Source organism: Erithacus rubecula, assembly GCF_903797595.1.
Source record: "Erithacus rubecula genome assembly, chromosome: 2".
Taxonomy (NCBI): Eukaryota; Metazoa; Chordata; class Aves; order Passeriformes; family Muscicapidae; genus Erithacus; species Erithacus rubecula.
Genome location: NC_136685.1, coordinates 54,187,723 through 54,205,558, shown reverse-complemented (window position 1 = coordinate 54,205,558; position 17,836 = coordinate 54,187,723). Strand labels below are relative to the sequence as shown.

The window sequence follows — 17,836 nt, the reverse complement described above, 5'->3', positions numbered from 1 at the left end:
CTGAAGCTGTGAAGGCTTGCTGGGCTGATCCTGCCAGCAGGCAGAGTAGTCAGGGCAAATGTCTGCACCATGATGTCTCAGGCCACAGCTGTGACAAGTGAGATAAATCTTTCCTGCCCCTTCTTGTCTATGATGTCTGAGCTGATAAGAATTTTCTGGGAATGACTGTTGGATTAGGCTGAAAGCTAAACAGGGAAGATGGTGACGAATTCCACCTGTTGATAAATTGCTTAATGTTGAAGGCATCCACTTATTAGGATGAGCAATGTTTGAGTCCTGCCTTGGTGAAAAGGATCCTGGACCTTATCCAGCCTCCCAGCAATTTCTTCAAGCAGAGACTCACCATGTGTTGTGGTGAGGCTCACTGGGTCTCTTGTGCAAAGCAGCATGGCCTCCCTGGTGCAATTGAACATGCATTGGTCCTGAGAGGGAACAAAGAAAATTTATGTTTGTAATATAAACTGAATCTAAAGAAGTTCTGAGTCTGCTCCAGTATCTCTTTCAAAGTGTTGTTACTGGATGTGCCTATAAAGCCTACCCAATTGGATGCTGAAGTCTGCTAGCTGATCTGCACTCCTGGCCTACATGGAAAGTAGAGTAAACTTCCTTTACCAGACTTCTGTTCCCATGTAGTTCTGAATACCCTGGGCTGGAAGATGGCATGGAGGTTATTTTCAAACCCATAATTATGGATTTGCCTAACCTAATTCTTTTGCAGTTTATCAAATGAAGGAAAGGAAAAATGATCTTGTGACTGAGGCAGAGGGCTGGCATTCATGAGCTTGGGACTTTATTCATCTGTTCCCTGGATTTCCTGCTTGGCCCTGGGCAAACTGCAAGCTGCCCATGCCAACATTTCCTCCTCTGTAATGTGCAGATAAGGGTGCCTACTTCACAGGGTTTGTTTTAAGTTAAATTCATTGTAATATTCTCATGTTTTCAGGATTTTTTTTTCCTGAGATTTGCACTTGCATTGAAAGTACAAAGAATTATTTAAATCATTATTACTAATGATACGATGAATGCACTTCAGTTTGGAATGTACGCCTCTCACATGTTTGTTTATAGCTTCAGAGCATAATAAATAATTCTGTAGATACAATCTCTTCATCTTGTTCCCCAGCCCTCTGCTCACCCTGCATGAACCTGCAGTTACACTGGCAGTCCCAGGCCAGAGCTTCAGGGTTTGCTTGGTTTGCCACATTCCCTCATGGAGTTTATAATCAGTAGGATCATCTCTAAGTGTAGCCTCCCTCATCACAGTATTACCCTGCCATGGTTCCCCAGGCAACAGCATTTGAGGGGAAGGATGGGAGCATATCTCTCCCACAGGTCAGTAGTGACCTGCATAGTTCCACAGGCAATGTCTTTGCTCCAGGGCTTATGGAGATACTACATGAATTGTGGTAATTATAATGTCATGTTTCTGTGAATGTGAAAAGTATTTACCTTACCATATTCTTGTGACTGCATGCACTGATGGTCTCTTCTTCTCCTATTGTATCCCTCTCATAATTTTAGGTTTCCCCCTTCTGTCTGTTATTTTCTTGTCACTCTCCCCTGAGAAATCTCAAATTGCTTAATTTCTTCTTTTCCTCTGATGTATTCTTCATCCTTTCTCCATTCAACTTAATATTTTATCAACTTTTCATTGGTCTTTCACTTCAGAGAGCTCTGCTTTGTAAAACAACAACAAAAAACCCCCCAAAATAATACAGCTGGATAGCAATGTTTGCTGCTATCCAGAGTCCAGTGGTTAACTCCACTAAGAATGTCTGCATGAGCTCTGGTCACTGCTTTGAAAAAACCCCAAGGAAAGGGGGCATTACAGTAACTTGAGGCGAACAAGCTGCTAATATTCCATTTAAAGGCTGGTGCAAACTGTGAGAGAGACAGTCCAGCTGCAAATCAGGTTTCTTTAGAAGATGTACCCATGATGACATGGACACCCTCCTCTCATGTGTTATGAACAGTCTCACTGGAATAGAAGGGTTTTTTTGTCATTCTTTTATATTCCTCTTCTTTTTTTAAATTATGCATCACATTTTCTAATGTCAACTTTCTCAGTGCTGAAGAAGACACCATACTAAAATATCTTTGAGTTGGAGGGAAATCAATCTCCCTGCCTTCTGTCTGAGCTGGTCCAACCAAGTCCCTTGGTTGTCTTTCATTTTCATAATTCTGCTAGTATGCCAGTTTGGTTTTTTTTATCTCACCTCTCAACCAAAGAATTTCCTCATCCTGGTGAACCAAGTCTTGGTGACTGGGCATGACTATGATCCATTACCTTGGGCTATCCCATAACATGTCCAGGATCCATCCTGACTTGTCTGTTTGGGAAATCATAGTTCTCAGCTGTTAGTCTGGGACGCTTTTTGAGCAGTGATGACACCCACACTGGTTTGTGCCCTCGGCAGATGACGGTGGGTCTGATGATACTTGTGACAAGTTTAGCACTGAGACCACAAGGCAGGGAGTGTGTCTTGATGTCATCCCAGGGATAACATCCACGGATCAGATCAGCATGTTCTGGCCAGCTCAACACACCAGCTCGCCTTTCCAGTTGCTTCATAGAGGGATTAAGTTTTCTTCTTCTCTCATGCAGCAAAAAGGGAGCAAACAAGACTCCCTTTTAAGAGGTAGTTTCAGAAGATCTGTCCTGCATCATAAGCTGAGTTATGTTGATTGAGTTACCTTGGCCCAGAGCAATGATTTGAGGTGACAGTTCATTGGAGTATCATGCATTTTCTGTCCTTTAGTTCCCTGTATGCAAAATTTTCTGATAAGAAAAAACACCTTCACATCTGAGATTCATGGGGCTCCTTTATAGTCCTGTGAATATTTAGCTATTGTGCTTTTCACTTAATGGTTGCCTGCTTGGGCACATTTAGAGGTGGAATATTCTAAATAACTGTAAATTCAAGGAACAATCCCCTTCTCAAAAAAAAATCTCTCAGGGGAAGAATAACTACAGAAGAAAAAATGGGTGGATGGAAATTAAATATCTAGTCAAAGAAATGAATCTTTATTCGTTTACTTAAAATCAATAAATATTTTGCCTGTTAGCAAGTGGAAATGGCATACTGCCTATACCATAGGTAGTTGGCAGTATGCCATTTGTTTTATTTATGCTATAGGTATATAGCTAGATATGTTTATTTTTTTCCCTCTACATAAGGATAAATATAGGCATTAGTAGATGTATAGGGCAATACAAAGTACTTACAGGTGAATTTGCATGATGGCATATCTCTGAAAAAAATTCAAGTGTTGCAAATAGAAGGCATCAATGCCATTTATTTTTAATTCTAAAAGAAAGTTCAGAGAATCATAGAATCACTAAGGTTGCAAAGGATCTCTGGAGATCATCTAGTCCTATCCTCTGCCAAGGTAAAGTCACCTAGAGCTGTGACACAGGAACGTGTCCAGGTGGATTCTGAATGTCTCCAGAGAGGGAGACTCCGTGAGTTCCCTGGGCAGCCTGTTCCAATGCTCTGCCACCCTCAATGTAAAGAAATTCTTCTCATGTTGAGGTGAAACATCCTGTGTTTTTATGGCCATTGCACCTTGTGCTGTTGTTGGGCACCACTGAAAAGAGTCTGGCACCATTGAAGAGTCTGGCACTATCTTCTTGGCTTTTGAGATATTTGTATGTATTGATGATATCCCCTCTCAGTCCTCTCTTCTCCAGACTAAACAGGTCCAGTTCTTGCAGTGTCTCTTCTTAAGAGAGAAGTTCTAGATTCCTCATCACCTTCCTGGCCCCCCACTGGACCCTCTTCAGTCACATCTTTTCTTTCTGTACTGAGGAGCTTAGAATTGGACAGAGCTATCCAGATGTGCCCTCACTAGGGCTGAGTAGAGGGGCAGGACCACCTCCCTCAGCCTGCTGGTCACACACCTCCTGATTCACCCCAGGATAACATTGGCCCTCCTGGCCAAAAGGCACTGCTGGCTCACAGCCAGCTGGTCATCCACCAGGACTGCCAGGTCCTTCTCCACAGAGCTGCTCCCTGCAGGTCAGCTCCCAGCCTATGCAGGTATTTGGGATTATTCCTCCCAAGGTGCAGGACCCTGCACTTGCCCTTATTGAACCTCATTAAGTTTCCACCCAGTTTTCCAGCCTGTCAAGGTCCAGCAGACTGGCAGCACAGTCCTCAGGGATATTGGCCACTGCCCCAGTTTCATGTCATCTCCAAACCTGCTGAGGGTAAATTCCATCCCTTTGTCCAGGTCATTGGTAAATAATGAATGAGACTGACCTGCTATTGATCCCTGGGGAACCCCACCGACTACAGGTGTCCATCTGGATTCTACTGTGCTGATCACAAACTTTGAGCTCTGCCGTTCAGCCAGCTCTTGTTATAGCCTGTGTTCATAAACAGACAGTGCTACAATGAACACAGATAAGAAATACACTTCTAGAAAATTGTTTGGAAAAGGATATCTCTGTACATGCACTCCAGTGAGGTTAGCTCATTCTTAAGGTTGGAGAGTAATACTGGGATGATACCAGACTTTCTAGTAGTCTTATGTACCTACACAGTACTTTATCACCATAGACAAATAGGCAAAATGCTGTAGCTGGAGGCAAAGTTAGGCATTGTGTATACAAGCACAATAAAATTAAACATTTTATGCAAGAAGATAATCTTTGTAATGGCTCCATAATAAAAGTTTTTCTTCGTAATTTCTATAAGCAAAACAGGATCTGAAAACTCTCATCTTGACTTGTGCTCTGATCTTTTATGTATTTAATCTCCAGTAGTGAAGATTTGAAACATTTTCCAATCTTTCTACTCTCCCATTCAAAGGGAAGAACAACATCACATCAACATTTAATTCTGCTTTTTCTCCAGATTTCTCTTTTCATATCAGACCTTCAGAAGAAAAAATACCTCAAAACAACAAGTTGTCTAATCTGTGTTTCACATCTCAGCTGCTATTAGTGTATAAATGATCTTGTTTAGAGACAGCTTGGCAGCATGTGACACTGCATCATCAAAAGCCAGCAAGCCTCAGTCATGTGTTTAGTGCCATCTCGGCATCTTCGTCTGCAGTGATTTGTCACGTCCTTCAAAAAAGCAGAAGTCAGACTTTGAGAACTTGCACCTATGAAATGCAGAGCCCTCAGAGGGGATGAGATGTTATCTTTTTGACCAAAAAACCCTCTGGAGACAAAGATTTTGAGAAAGAGCGATGTAAGGAAAGCTGGCCAAGATAGCAAAGTTCCAAATTTGGTAACAGGAGGAATAACAGCACAATGAGCTACTGTGTGTATTTACATAAATTAATTTCTTAATTTAATTATGCTGTTATGCCCACAAATTGGTATCAAATCCTACAACATAAACCCAAACTCATCTTAATGAAGACACAATAACACAGCAAGATCTCACTGTGTCATTACACTAAGGCCTTGATGGGTAGCCAAATGAACCCACTGCCCTTTCCCTTGTCCTTGGGGGACTGTTGTTTGTTGTTCTGCCTGAACTGATGCAGTTTTTTTTCCTGCACTGTAAAGGCTTACATTAATATTTCTTGGTGTCTCCCCTGTAGGTTTTACCTAAAACTGAGCATAGTGTATGACCTAAGCCGTAGAAAATCAGGCCTGAGCTCTGCAGGGACATAATGTGCATTGCCGGGAGACAGTTTCCTCTGCTGCTGGCATGGAAAGTTTATGGATACTCAAGATCTAAGGTGGCACTTTGATGTGCTGTTTTTGCAACATATGTTCAATCACCAGATAATTTAAAAAAAATATATTAAGTTCAAGAGGATTTTGAGCTCACAGAAAGCAAAAGGCCTGTGCTTTGACTGATATGGTTACTGTCTGCTCTCTTATGGTGGTATGCCCCTCTGGCAGTCACATGGTTGTTCTACCTATTTTCATCATTTGGGATTCAGGATATACATGAGCTAAGCTGTACTGGTAACCCTCCTACTCTCTTCTAGCAGCAGCCCTGATCAAAAATGTTGAAGTAGAAGGAACTGTCTGTTGCTTGCATGTTTAACATGGACTTTTCAGAGAACAATACTGTCCTAAAGAGCTGCTAGATAGTACTGTCTGTGGAGTGATGCTGTGGTACATCAGGAGCAGATCTCTCTGCAGCTTAACATTTAACTGTGGGACCATGGCAGAAAGGCCAACATTTAACCACACTTCCTCACTCAGGTCTGCAGTGCCTGAGACTGAAATGTAATTATAGGCTCACACTTACATTGTGTTTTCATAGACTTTTAGGATAGTTTGTGTTGGAAGGGACCTTTAAAGATCATGTAGTACAACCCCTCTTTTGTGTGTAGCCTCCTGCCTTGAGGCAAGTTTCTCCTGCCTCATTAGGCTGTTAGCTCTTGCAGAGGGAAGGCACCTTTGCTCAGTGTTTGTACAGCATATCAGGATCCCAGACCCACTGATTCCTTCAGGTGCTGCTGAAATAGTAATGAACAGATTCACTGCACATCCTTTGCATGTGAGCCATGTTCTTCAATCTTGCTTGGCTAGGTAAGACATGTTGCTTTTCCTGCTCCCTAAGTGGATAAACATTCTCAGGTGGCCAGAGTAAATTAATTTCAGATGCAAGTAATTTTCAAGGGTCTCCATTGGCCTGTATGTGCTTTTTGTTTCATTTGCCTCTGTTCTCTTCAATAGCCAATTTGACTGCATAGAGATAATGAAGAAAAGAGTGAGAGAAGGTGTAGCTGAGCTGGCAAAACAGGCTTTCCTATGGCAAGAAGGCTCTTCTTATCTGGTAAACAGAACTTAAGGGCTTGATTCTCTGATATCCTGTGTCTTGTGACACTGGTAATTCTAAAGTAAATACCTATCTATAAGCTGGCAATTTTTTCTATCCACTTTGCATTCAGGCAAATACTGACTCAAAGAGCCAAGCCAAAAATCATCATAAATGAATATTCATAAGAGAAAATAATGAGTAAAATGACAAGATAAAGGGGAAAAATATATTCACCTACATAGATCTTTCCTATCCCAGCTGAAAAAGCAGCTTTTGTAATCATGTAATTTGATGATCCCAGACAAGATTTAGCTTTTCTAAGCCATGTTTAAGTAGCTGGTCTTCACACATTTTTAACCAGCATGCAAAAGCACTGCATAAAATCAGCACTGTGTGTAGCATAAGTGCACCCTTCTATTGAAATCATGTCATCATAAGTGTTGTTTTCATAGAAGGAAAGAATCACTTATGTTGGAAAGACCTTTAAGGTCATCAAGTCCAACTGTAATTTTGCTGATAACTGATAAATGGCTTTTTACCTTCTTAAAGACTGGACACACACCTGCAAAAACCCTGAAAATTAGTTATATAAAAAAAGTTATGGTAGAAAGGCAGGCAACAATTTCATCGTTTGCCTTGTTTTTTCTTTTCTGGCAAGAAAAAAGGGTCTGGGAAAACTCTCCTGAGCTGAAGTTGCAGCTGTGTCACAGAAATGACATGAGCACAGGAAATAGTTGCCTTATAGCTGCTCACTGGGGTCCCAGATGACTTCAGTGATGTTTGCTCCAGTTCGTGTGTGTGCATGAGAAGCAGCAGAGTAATGTCCCCAAAACCAGTGCTCCTTGAGCCAGCAATGTAATAATGACAGCAATGGGTTTCTCTGCCCCATTTGGGCTTTCTGTGACAAGGGTAATGCTATGATTTTACTGGGGATCCTATATCATTGCTGTACTCACTCCACAGAAATGTATCTAACATGAGGGACACTTCTATTGTTTTTGTCAAAGAGAAATATGAAACACATCCCTTTCCAGTTAATTAGGTAATTATGTAATTTTGTATCAAAAGGGTTTCAGGTGATTAAACTGTTGAAAGTGGTCACTTCAATTATAGGAAGCCTCCAGGGACAATACTGCAGCCACAGTACTAATAAATAATTGCCATCATAATAACAAAAGGCATTCTGCTTCTCAGTTGTCCTAATGGCTGCATAACTTGATAAGAAAAATACCATTGCTGACAGATAAGAAAACACTTGATATTTTACTAGGTCAAATTTAAATTACTCTTTTTAAAATGGTTTTGTAAACAAAGCAAATCTATTCTCAGGTATGATAAGTTTGCATGGTTCCTGCTAGGAAAATTAATTACTTGGGAATCAAGATGTACAAAGTCACACAAGACACAGGAACAACAGCATTTGAAACAAAAAATTGCAGGTGGTCCATGTACCAAAAACTCCTGTCAGAGCTGGTAGCAGCAAACAAATCAGTGACATGCAGGTTTATAAACTTTGTTAAGACTAAAGGGAAAATAAGCACATGAAAGACTGTAATAAAATAGGATAAATATCTGTAAAGGTCAAAAAATATGCACATCTTCTTCTATTTTGCTTTTCTTTGTAATTTAAGATGCTAACTTAGCTTATTGCTATAAAATCATAATCTAGAATCAAATGCTGGGGGGTTGTTTTATGTTATCCTTTCTATTTTTGTATTTTACTGCTGTTGAATTTCAATCCAAATGTCTCCATTTAAACATTTTGCAATTACATGGGATGAAATAACCCAGGAATCCTAATGGACAGCTTTATGAAGCGCCCTGGATGAATATAAAGTAGACATCACTAGTATTTATTTTGCAAAAGACTGATGAAATTTTTGTTTAAGGGTTGCATAAGTACCAACCTAATTATTGACATTTTGTATAATAGTCCTTTCATTTCTAAATTTTGTAGGTTTTAGGGCTGTTTTTTCACAGCTTCAGTTTCTGTTTGGTAGTATGAATTCATCCTCATATCCTCCAGCATCCTATCAGAATCACAAGGTTGGAAGAGATCTTAAAGATCATTGAGCCCAGCCCATGCCCTGACACCTCAACTAAACCATGGCATTGAGTGCCTCATCCAATCTTTTTAAACACATCCAGGGATGGTGACTCCAGCACCTCCCCAGGCAGACCATTCCAGTACTTGATCACTCCTTCTGTAAAAAACCTTTTCCTAATATCCAACCTCAATTTCCCTTTGGCACAGCTTAAGACTATCCTATAGAGAAAAAAACTGAATGAAGAGTAAAGAAAACCTGCAGGATTCTCCTATCACTCTGAAATTCAGTTACTCCTGACTCTTTTTCTCTAGTGATATGTAGGAATTCTAATTAAAATTTCTATCATTATTTGACAACAAAATAGCAAACATTTGTAAAGTTCGTTCCTGGTTCTAAACTCTGTTTCACATCATTACTTTTCATTTCAAGGTGTCCTAGACTTAGAGATGAGAAAGATGACAGAGTAACAAATGGTGTCTTGTCAGATGCCTCTCATAGTGTCCATGAAGGTACCTCACAAGCAGCTTTATCTTTTCTGTTTCAAAGTATTGTCTTAATGGAGCTGGTTGTCTGGTAGAAGGGAGGCAGCTAATGATGTGTGGACAGAAAGGAAAATGTAGGTGATGTAGTAGGAAATGGAGAAAATGGCAGATCCCTTGCTTCTTCAAACATACACACAGAAATGCTGCACTTCACAAACACTCCATAATTATGGAGAGATGGCATAACACAAAAATAAACCCTTTAATTGCATGTACTGCTGGCTGCAGCAAATGACGGGTGTTTGATTGGGAATGGATTAAAGAGATGTGTAAACATATTTTTTCATTCAGGCACTGGTGTTTTTTTCCTTGACAACCCATTAGGACAACATAGAAGGCAAGAAACCCTTAGCACTCATCTTCAGACTTGGGTAGAAAGAATGTCTGTGTCACCCTCCTTCCCTTGCCTCCATGATTTCTGCACAGTGTGAGTACAGCCTGGTTTGTGGCTCCTCAAAGAAAACCTCGTCCATGCATGCTCAGAGCAGGACTTCACTACACACAAGATCAAATGCTGGCTGTGCCTGAGGTCTTGCTCCTGGTCCAGTGTCTCTGCTGGAGATAGAAGATGTGAAGAGGAAAAAAGCCCTGCGCTGGCAGGAGTCAGGAAAGCTGCTGTTGGCTGTCCATAAATGCAGTGGGTAATTGTTTCTGCTGAGCTTGCAGGACAGATTGTGCAGCAGAGAATGTCACGCACACATTTTTTCAGGACCCAGTTCAAGTTGGTACTGATTCTCTCTCTCCTATTTTTAAACCAGAATGACATAGTTGATTTCAATGTGAAGGCAAGGCTTTACTGCTGAGTTTAGTAACCCAGCTCATTCAGATATTCCCTTCACCTGAATGTAAGCATACAACCATGCAGGATGCCAGAGGCAGATTGCACATTGGTCAGAGCAATTGAGATGCCACACACAAAACACTGTGAGTTGGGCTCAGGCCAGATCCATAGCCCACACAGAGTGGCTTATAAAATAACAAACCAGTAATAAACTTGAAGAGATCCCCTGATGCCTGCTTGCACTGCACTCCAAGCAGGATCACTTTCTCTCTTGCTCCAAGCAGGTGGCAGTGTGGTGGGGGTCTCAATCCCTTTGCTCTAGAGAAGCCTCCTTCTCAGGTACCAGACTCCTCCCATGTTTCCCTGGGATTCACTCTAGACAGATTAGCTATAAGGAGCTAAAAGAAAGCTGGAGAATGACTCTTAACAAAAACATGTAGTGGCAGAACACAGGAGAATGGCTCCAAAATGAAAGAGGGTTGGTTTAGATTAGCTATTAGGAAAAAGTTATTTTCTGTGAAGGTAGAGAGGCACTGGAACCGATTGCCTAGAGAAGTTCTGGATGCCCCAGTCCTGGAGGCTTTAGGCCACCTGATCTAGTGGAAGATGTCACTGACCATGACACCATGAGAGGAGGGTTGGAATGAGATGATGTTTAAGGTCCCTTCCAACCCAAACCATTCTGTGATTCTATGATTCAGGTGCCAGCAGCCACCAGAGCTGCTCCTCAGCTGGGAAGAGCAGGGAGTCAGCAAGTGGCCCAGCCCTGCAGCAAAGGGCACCTGGAAAGCAAGGCTGAGAGTGTTTGGGATCTGAGATTATATTTTGGGAATGAGGGAAAGGAATGTCAGAAGGGTCAGGACAGTCTAGAGAAGAGGCCACCACTGCCTCCCATGCTGGCACTGGCACCAGCAGCATCAGATCCCTGCCTGCAGCCCCTGGCTGTACTGCTGCAGTGCTCCTCTTCCCTCCTTTCCTGAGGCAGGACCCTCACAGCCCAAGCCTCTCTCTTTCAGCTGCCATCATCTTCCTCACTGCAATTGGATAATCAGTTTTGTTTTTTTTTTTTTTTTTTTTTTTTTTTTTTTTGCTAAAGGAGTAATCTAGACACAGTCCAGAGTCACCAGAGAGAGGACAGCCAGATTAAATGTTCAGGTTGGAATCAACTTAACATGCAAGGTTAAGCATGGCTTTTGACATGGGTTGAACAGTAGGGTCAGACACAGTTTATACCCTCAGCTGCTGTGAGCAAGCCTAGCTTTAGTGAAGATGAGAGAGCCAGTTCCATCCATGTGTAGGGAAAAATCCAGAAAATCTAATTGCTGCCTGGTGAATTTAAAATAATACAGTATTCTCTGCACTTGCCTAGGTTAGAAATACAGTATTATTTTATACTGCTTTGTCTAGTTCCATATGGAAACTGAAAGGAATGTTGAATGACCATTAATATGGTTGTATTTATATGCCTGTGCAGTGGCCTCTACCTGAGGGCTTTTACTCCCACGATAATTCCAGTTAAAAATAAATTCCATCTCTAATCCAAACAGACCAGTAAGATATTTGAAGCACAAAGCAGGCCTGGGTGGGTGTGCCTCTCAATGCCAGTAAGATAGGAAGGGTTGGTGCTATTTTAAACACAACCATTGCACTTTTCCTGCAACACCCCTGTGTGTACATCCAGCGTGGTGTACACTTAGCTCCAAAATGGGCAGTGAGGAAGCTGACAAATTCTGTGTGTGTTTGAACTTCCATAACCCCCTTATCTGCTATGCTACAATCTCTGCAACAGCAAAAGTCTTCTTTCTTCCTGTGCCCTAAATAAATAAGTTCTCTTTGCTTTTTCTGGAGTAAAAAATGAGAAAACACTTTACTACTTTTCACTTTTTCTGACTGACCCTGTAGACACCAGTAACTCACTAGATCAATTATAATCCTTTTAAAATTATTTCTCATTATTTTCCTGAGTTCTCTCGCACTATCCTCCAGTTCTTATTTTCACCCCAATTTGTCAACCTCCCACTTCAGAGCCTAGTCTTGTTTCAGATCTTCCCTTAGTTTTGAGTTTTTTCAGACTTGTCCATTCCTGGAGACCAGGATGGAGACTTTTGTCTCCTACTTGTCCCTCACTCTGGAGAAAGACATGACAGAACACAGGAGTAATGATTTTTTAATGTTTTCATGCTCTTGGATTGCTTAACCTGTTTTCTCCCTCCAGAACCCACTTTTGCCTTTTTCACACAGTTTTTGTGGAATGAGTTTTTTTCCTTCTGCAGGAAAAGCCAGACTGGCACTCACTCTCTTGACACCCTTCTGGGAAGCCAGACTTTTAAAACTCTGCCTGACCCAGGTGCACATGACTTCAACCCATGCTTCTTGACAGCAGCAGTAAGGAGTAGTCAGTCATCCTTTCCATCCAAGTATCTTCATCTGCTGTCCATACACAATAAAGCTTTAAAGCACTTCTGTGGCATGTTAATGTATAGAAAATGCCCAAGACTGTGCAGTGAATAACTAGGAAGAAAAGAGGAATAATTTACATCACTGTTTGCACCTGCTTTTTTTCCTCTTCTGGATTCCTTCCACTGTGATCATGTACAAGTCACAATATTTCTGTGACTCAGTTTCCATGTTAATAATGAAGTAATAATGCCTGCTTTCTAGGAAAGCTGTGAGGATAATGCTTCAACCATTACATAATGCTTTGGGAATCATCACTCAAAAAAGTCACAGCAAGTGATGGCAAGGGTCCAGGCCTCTGTCCCCAACGTTTTAATTCACAGCATGAAGAGCCTCCTGTAGAGGGTTCACTAGCCTCAGCTCTGGTGACATACTTGCCCTACCCTCATCTCACAAGCAGAAAAAGTAGTTTTCTCTGTGAATGTCTATACAAAGCTTGTATGTTCTAGCACCTCCCATTCACAATATATGTTGTGCCACTTAATGACAAGAACTTGAAGTGACATTAACACTGGAATTGCTCAGTCTACATTTTGCAGGGAAACAAGTGTCCTGCCACAGAGAAATGGTGAGCAATTACCAATTCCAATTTGTGGTAGGAATTTATTTGAATGAGGATTTAATCTGTGGTTTATATTGCTATTATGTCTTGTCCTGAAGTGGCTAATGAGCCTTTTCTCCACTGATGGGTCTATGTAGCTCTTGTCAGCAAGAACTGTAGGAATATTTGGTACCAACAGGGAAATAACTCCGAGCGCTTAGCAGTATTTCTGAAGTGAAATCAAAAGCAGAAAGCTGTTCTATTTTATTCCTCTTCTCCTTTTGGGAGGGAAGTCACAGCAGCTCACTGTGGCTTAGTCAGTAAATCCCCAGCTGGGATTTGAAACTCATGACATCAGAGAACAAAGCATCTTTGCTGTGCTAATGTAGGCAGCAGTGATGTGTCATCGGCTACCACGCACATGTTAGTGTATCATGAGGGTTCACTTCTGTTTTATCCACAAGGAGCAACCTTATACTTTGGTACTATGTAAACACTATGTCTATTCACAGTCTCTCTCCTTGGGTAATGGTTCTCACATACAAAGTAGCAGCACGAAAAATCGTTCTGCTGATGAATGAATTACTTTGATCAGAGCATTTTGTTAGTGTTCTTTATTTTTAGGTAGTGATAAAAGAAGCTTCTTTTGTACAAGAGTCATAGGCCAAGGGAGAAGAAACATGGTTTGTGCAAAGTGTCGACAGGAACTCATCCCTGGAAAGCGGAAGGTGAAGAAAAGCATCCAGAATAGTTCCTTGTGCTACAGCTATTTTTTAAATAAAATTAAAAAAAAGAGCAAGCATACAGAAATTGCTGCCTAAAATCATGTCACCAGTAAGCTTAGCTCTATCTTGCTTTCTGAAAGAGTACCCAGCTGCTACAAGCTCAAAAATAACAGCCTTTACTTAGCAGTATCAAGAAGTCCAGCTATTGCTCCCACATGCTAAATACTGAAATGTTGGAAGGGTTTTATGTGCGACTGTCTGGCTCCAGCTCTTCCCCAGGACCTGTGTGTTTGCACAAACCTGCCCTGTGCAGCTTCCTGTGGCAAGGTGAGGTCTCATCCTCCCTGGCAGTGGGGGAAACATCTGTGCACAGTTCCCGGTGTGGAACTGTGGATGCTGCACAGCAAAACCCCAGTGCCCCACAGAGTGCTTGCATCCAGCAGAGCTGCTGAGTTCCACACATGTGAAAAACCCCATACTGTGGCTTCCCCTGGGCGTGGACAACCTGCCTGGAGGTCACCTCCCAGCAGCATGGGGGTAGTGCCATGTCCTGGGCTCAGCCATGGATGGGGAAAGCCACACGTGCTGGGCCCCAAGTGCCCAGCTGCTGCTTGCAGGTATTTCTGCTCCCTGGGGAAATGTGCTTACAAATTTATTGAAGGTGAATGTGTCCGTGCTTTTTCATATATTTTCAAACCATAAAACATATGGTTTATATTTCCTGTGCTATTTCTCCACGTGAGTTATCTCATTTCTGCTCCCCTTCCTTCTCTCTCCCTATTGCCTTTGATAATTCAAAACAGACTGTAGTTAAAAAGTGAATTATGCCCTTCTAAAAATCTTCTTACATTTTTATTACAACTCAGAGTATTCCTGTTATTACTCCAGCTCTCCAGGAATGTAATTAACTACTTGAGGGATTTTTAAAAGTTGTGTCATAGTCATTATTTCAAAACTCTTCACTTCTACAGCAGCAATTTTGAGCATAAAGATGTAAATAATTGGCAAGATTTTTAAAAACTAGGTATTGGATCATGGCAGGAAGGAATCATCTTCTTCAAAGGTATAAATGAGACCTTAGGAAGAGAAGATAAACACACAAAAAATATTAGAATATTACCTATTAACCCATTTGGGAAGTAGCAGCACTAATGCTGCTCCCTCACAGCACAGGTGAGGAAGTCAATCTGTTCATTCATTTCAGAAACATTATTACAGCATATAATAACATATGATGAAAAAGCACAATTTAAGTTGATCTTCTGTGCATTCCAAATTACTGCCATTACAGCCTCTTTCTTTGAACACTTTATACATCTCACTGAAATTTCTCATCTTCTTTCATAATTCTAAAGCATCATTTGACAATGCTTTCATCCTAAAGTATTTGAATATGTACATTCCCTGTTTCCATTAAGAATCAATGCCAGACATAATGCTGAGACATTGGATGGAATTCTAGGACTGTGTTGTTAAGAAATGCAATGAGCCTTTACTGTAGAGTTGTAGAGAAACTTGTATTAAGTCCCATTCGGAGCAACTGAGGATTTGACAGTCTCTGGAAAACAGCAAGTAAACTTTAAGAATGCAGACACTCAGTAGTGACAAAGAATACCACACTTACAAGAAAGAGCTTGGGTATTGTGCTATGGCACTAAATGTTAGACTTTAAAATTATCTGTGGGAAAGAAAAGCCTTTTCTAGCAGAATTTTTGTGAAAAATCTGAAAAAGAAACTTAAATTAAAAACTGTATGTAGTAGAAGAAGTACAATCCTATTGACACAATATCAATGACAGTATCAGAGGAAGGGTAAGAGAGCCTTGTGTAGATATGCCATGTGACAATTTCTGCAGCCTTTTGTGCTTAATTCATTCTGAATCTGTGCTAACATGACAAAGCAATGGTTTACAACCAGAATGCTATTAAATTTTAAATAAATAGTACAAAAATCTATTCACAGAAGCTAAAAAGCTTATAGCTTTGTGCTCTATGTGTACTACACAGGTTTCACACTTAACAGTAACTCAGGATTTTTGAAGTGACACAGTTTCCAGAGAGATATTTTGTGGTATCTTGTCTAATGGTAGCATGATAATCTATTCAAGAGCTAGAAATGGCCCCAAAGAAACTATTACAGTGCAATAATGTACTGGAAAAGACATAATCAGAGCCCATAGAACTGGGAAGAAGCCTTCAAACAGACATGTTTTAATAGCGATTGTTCCCAGCAGAACTATGAAGCCTGTCTGGCTGTACTCTGTTGAAGAGTATTGTGAGAGGCACAAATATTCATGAACTCAGCTGGCAGCTGAGCAGCAGATTTCTGAGCTCCTGAGGGCACTTGAGAAGCACAAACTGCAAAAAAACACCTAGAGAGAAATCAATGGGTGAGTTACAAGCACTAATAGCCTACAGGTTGAAAGGAATCTGTATATCCAAGGAAATCTCCTCACCCCCAATCCCAGACAGAGTGGGGTGTCCTGCTGTGGTTTAGGCTTGCTTGCTTCAGCAACCAGTAAGGACTATCAATACATGTTCATTTGGGGGAAGAAATGGTATATCAGGAAAAAACATTTTTCATAACTAAATGCAGAATTTTCATCTGACTTTGTCTCCAGCAACTGTTGCATGTTAAAGCACAGAGTTGTCCTAAATTTTGAGCAAGCCACAGACTGAGTAGCACAATTGTTTTATTAGCAGTGACTCCAGAGATGCTGTCACGAGACCACAATCACCACTGAGCTTCCTGAGAAGCCAACATCAGGCAGAGATCCTACTGTAGGTGTGGAAATAAACTGTTTCCATTTGGCATTCCTGAGCAGTACAGGGTGAGAGCAAATAGGCCCTTCCTGAAATCCACACATTTTTTTCTAGTTCTGGATAGTAAACTACACATACCTAGAGAAATTCTCAGTCAATTAGTCAATGCTTCTAAAAGCTGCAGACTGGACTATATGGTACCAAATTTGCAAAGAGCTAAATTTTCTGTGTCAAATTAATGCCAGCAGTAACAAATAACAGGCAGTAGTTTCTTGAGAAGTTGCTTAGTGTTGCCCAGGATCAGCTCTGGCTGAATTAAAGGGATTTGGGAGAGTTCTGAGAAATCAGAGAAACTGCTTATAGTGAATATTTTTTCTACAGGACTTCTGAATTCTGAAAGGTGTAGAATTTTGTTCAGCAGGTCTCAAAATGAGCCAATGCAATGATATCTTGATGGCTTCTTAGAATGAAATATTTCCTTCCACAAGATTTCCACTAGGTAGATGTTAAAGAGCAAGGGGTTTAGGTGTGTAAGGAAATAAATATTTTAAAGGGAACAATATCTAGAAACTTACATGGCCTCATTTCTCACTGTCTCAGAGGGCAGTGACACACAGGAATTCCTAGAAAAGCAAGTTGGAAAAAATATTGTCAGATTTGAATGTGATTTACATCCTCCACGGAATTCAGTGCAGATAAGTATTTTGCTTCAAAATGTTAAAAAATTGTTGAGATAAGAGGCACATGAGGCAGTGTTGATGCAGAGCAAAAGAAAGGCTCTGAAAAGCCAAGTTCAGGTCAGTGCCCAGTGCTGAACCCCTCCACAACCACGAGAGGCAGGAGTGAGTTTTCCAAGCTAAAGAAAAACCAAACCCAAACCAAAAACCAATAACAACAACAAAAAAAACCCCAAACCAAACAAGCTTATATACATAAAAGAGTACAGGAATTTTCCATGGGGGTGGGGAGCAACAATAGAGAAGTGATGACCTTGGGATGGCGCCTGGAGCCTGAACAGCTTGGCTATTGTATGGAAACAGCTGACTTCTGCACAGGAAGCAATCATTGCTGATTAGGGACTCCAAACCCCTATCTCTATTTTTTTCTGTCCTTTTTTGTCCTTTTTTTTGGTATGTAAGGCAAAGCTCCTGAGGGCTGTTCAGAGGCTCTCCAAACCCCTGGCCTGCTACAACCGGGTGCGTGCGTCACGGGCGGGGAGAGGCAGCAGACAGGCACCTTGCTG

At 41.1% G+C, this 17,836-nt stretch overlaps 1 long non-coding RNA gene across 1 annotated transcript in view; it reads right to left on the bottom strand.

Annotated features, from left to right (window-relative positions):
• Nucleotides 1-14,371: 14,371 nt before the first annotated feature.
• Nucleotides 14,372-17,836, bottom strand: part of LOC306798098 — a 43,864-nt gene continuing 40,399 nt past the window's right edge. The window contains exons 2-3 of the long non-coding RNA XR_013773281.1: nt 17,169-17,216; nt 14,372-14,907 (exon numbers count right to left, since the gene is read on the bottom strand). This is a non-coding gene — a long non-coding RNA (uncharacterized lncRNA). The remainder of the gene's footprint in view (nt 14,908-17,168; nt 17,217-17,836) is intronic.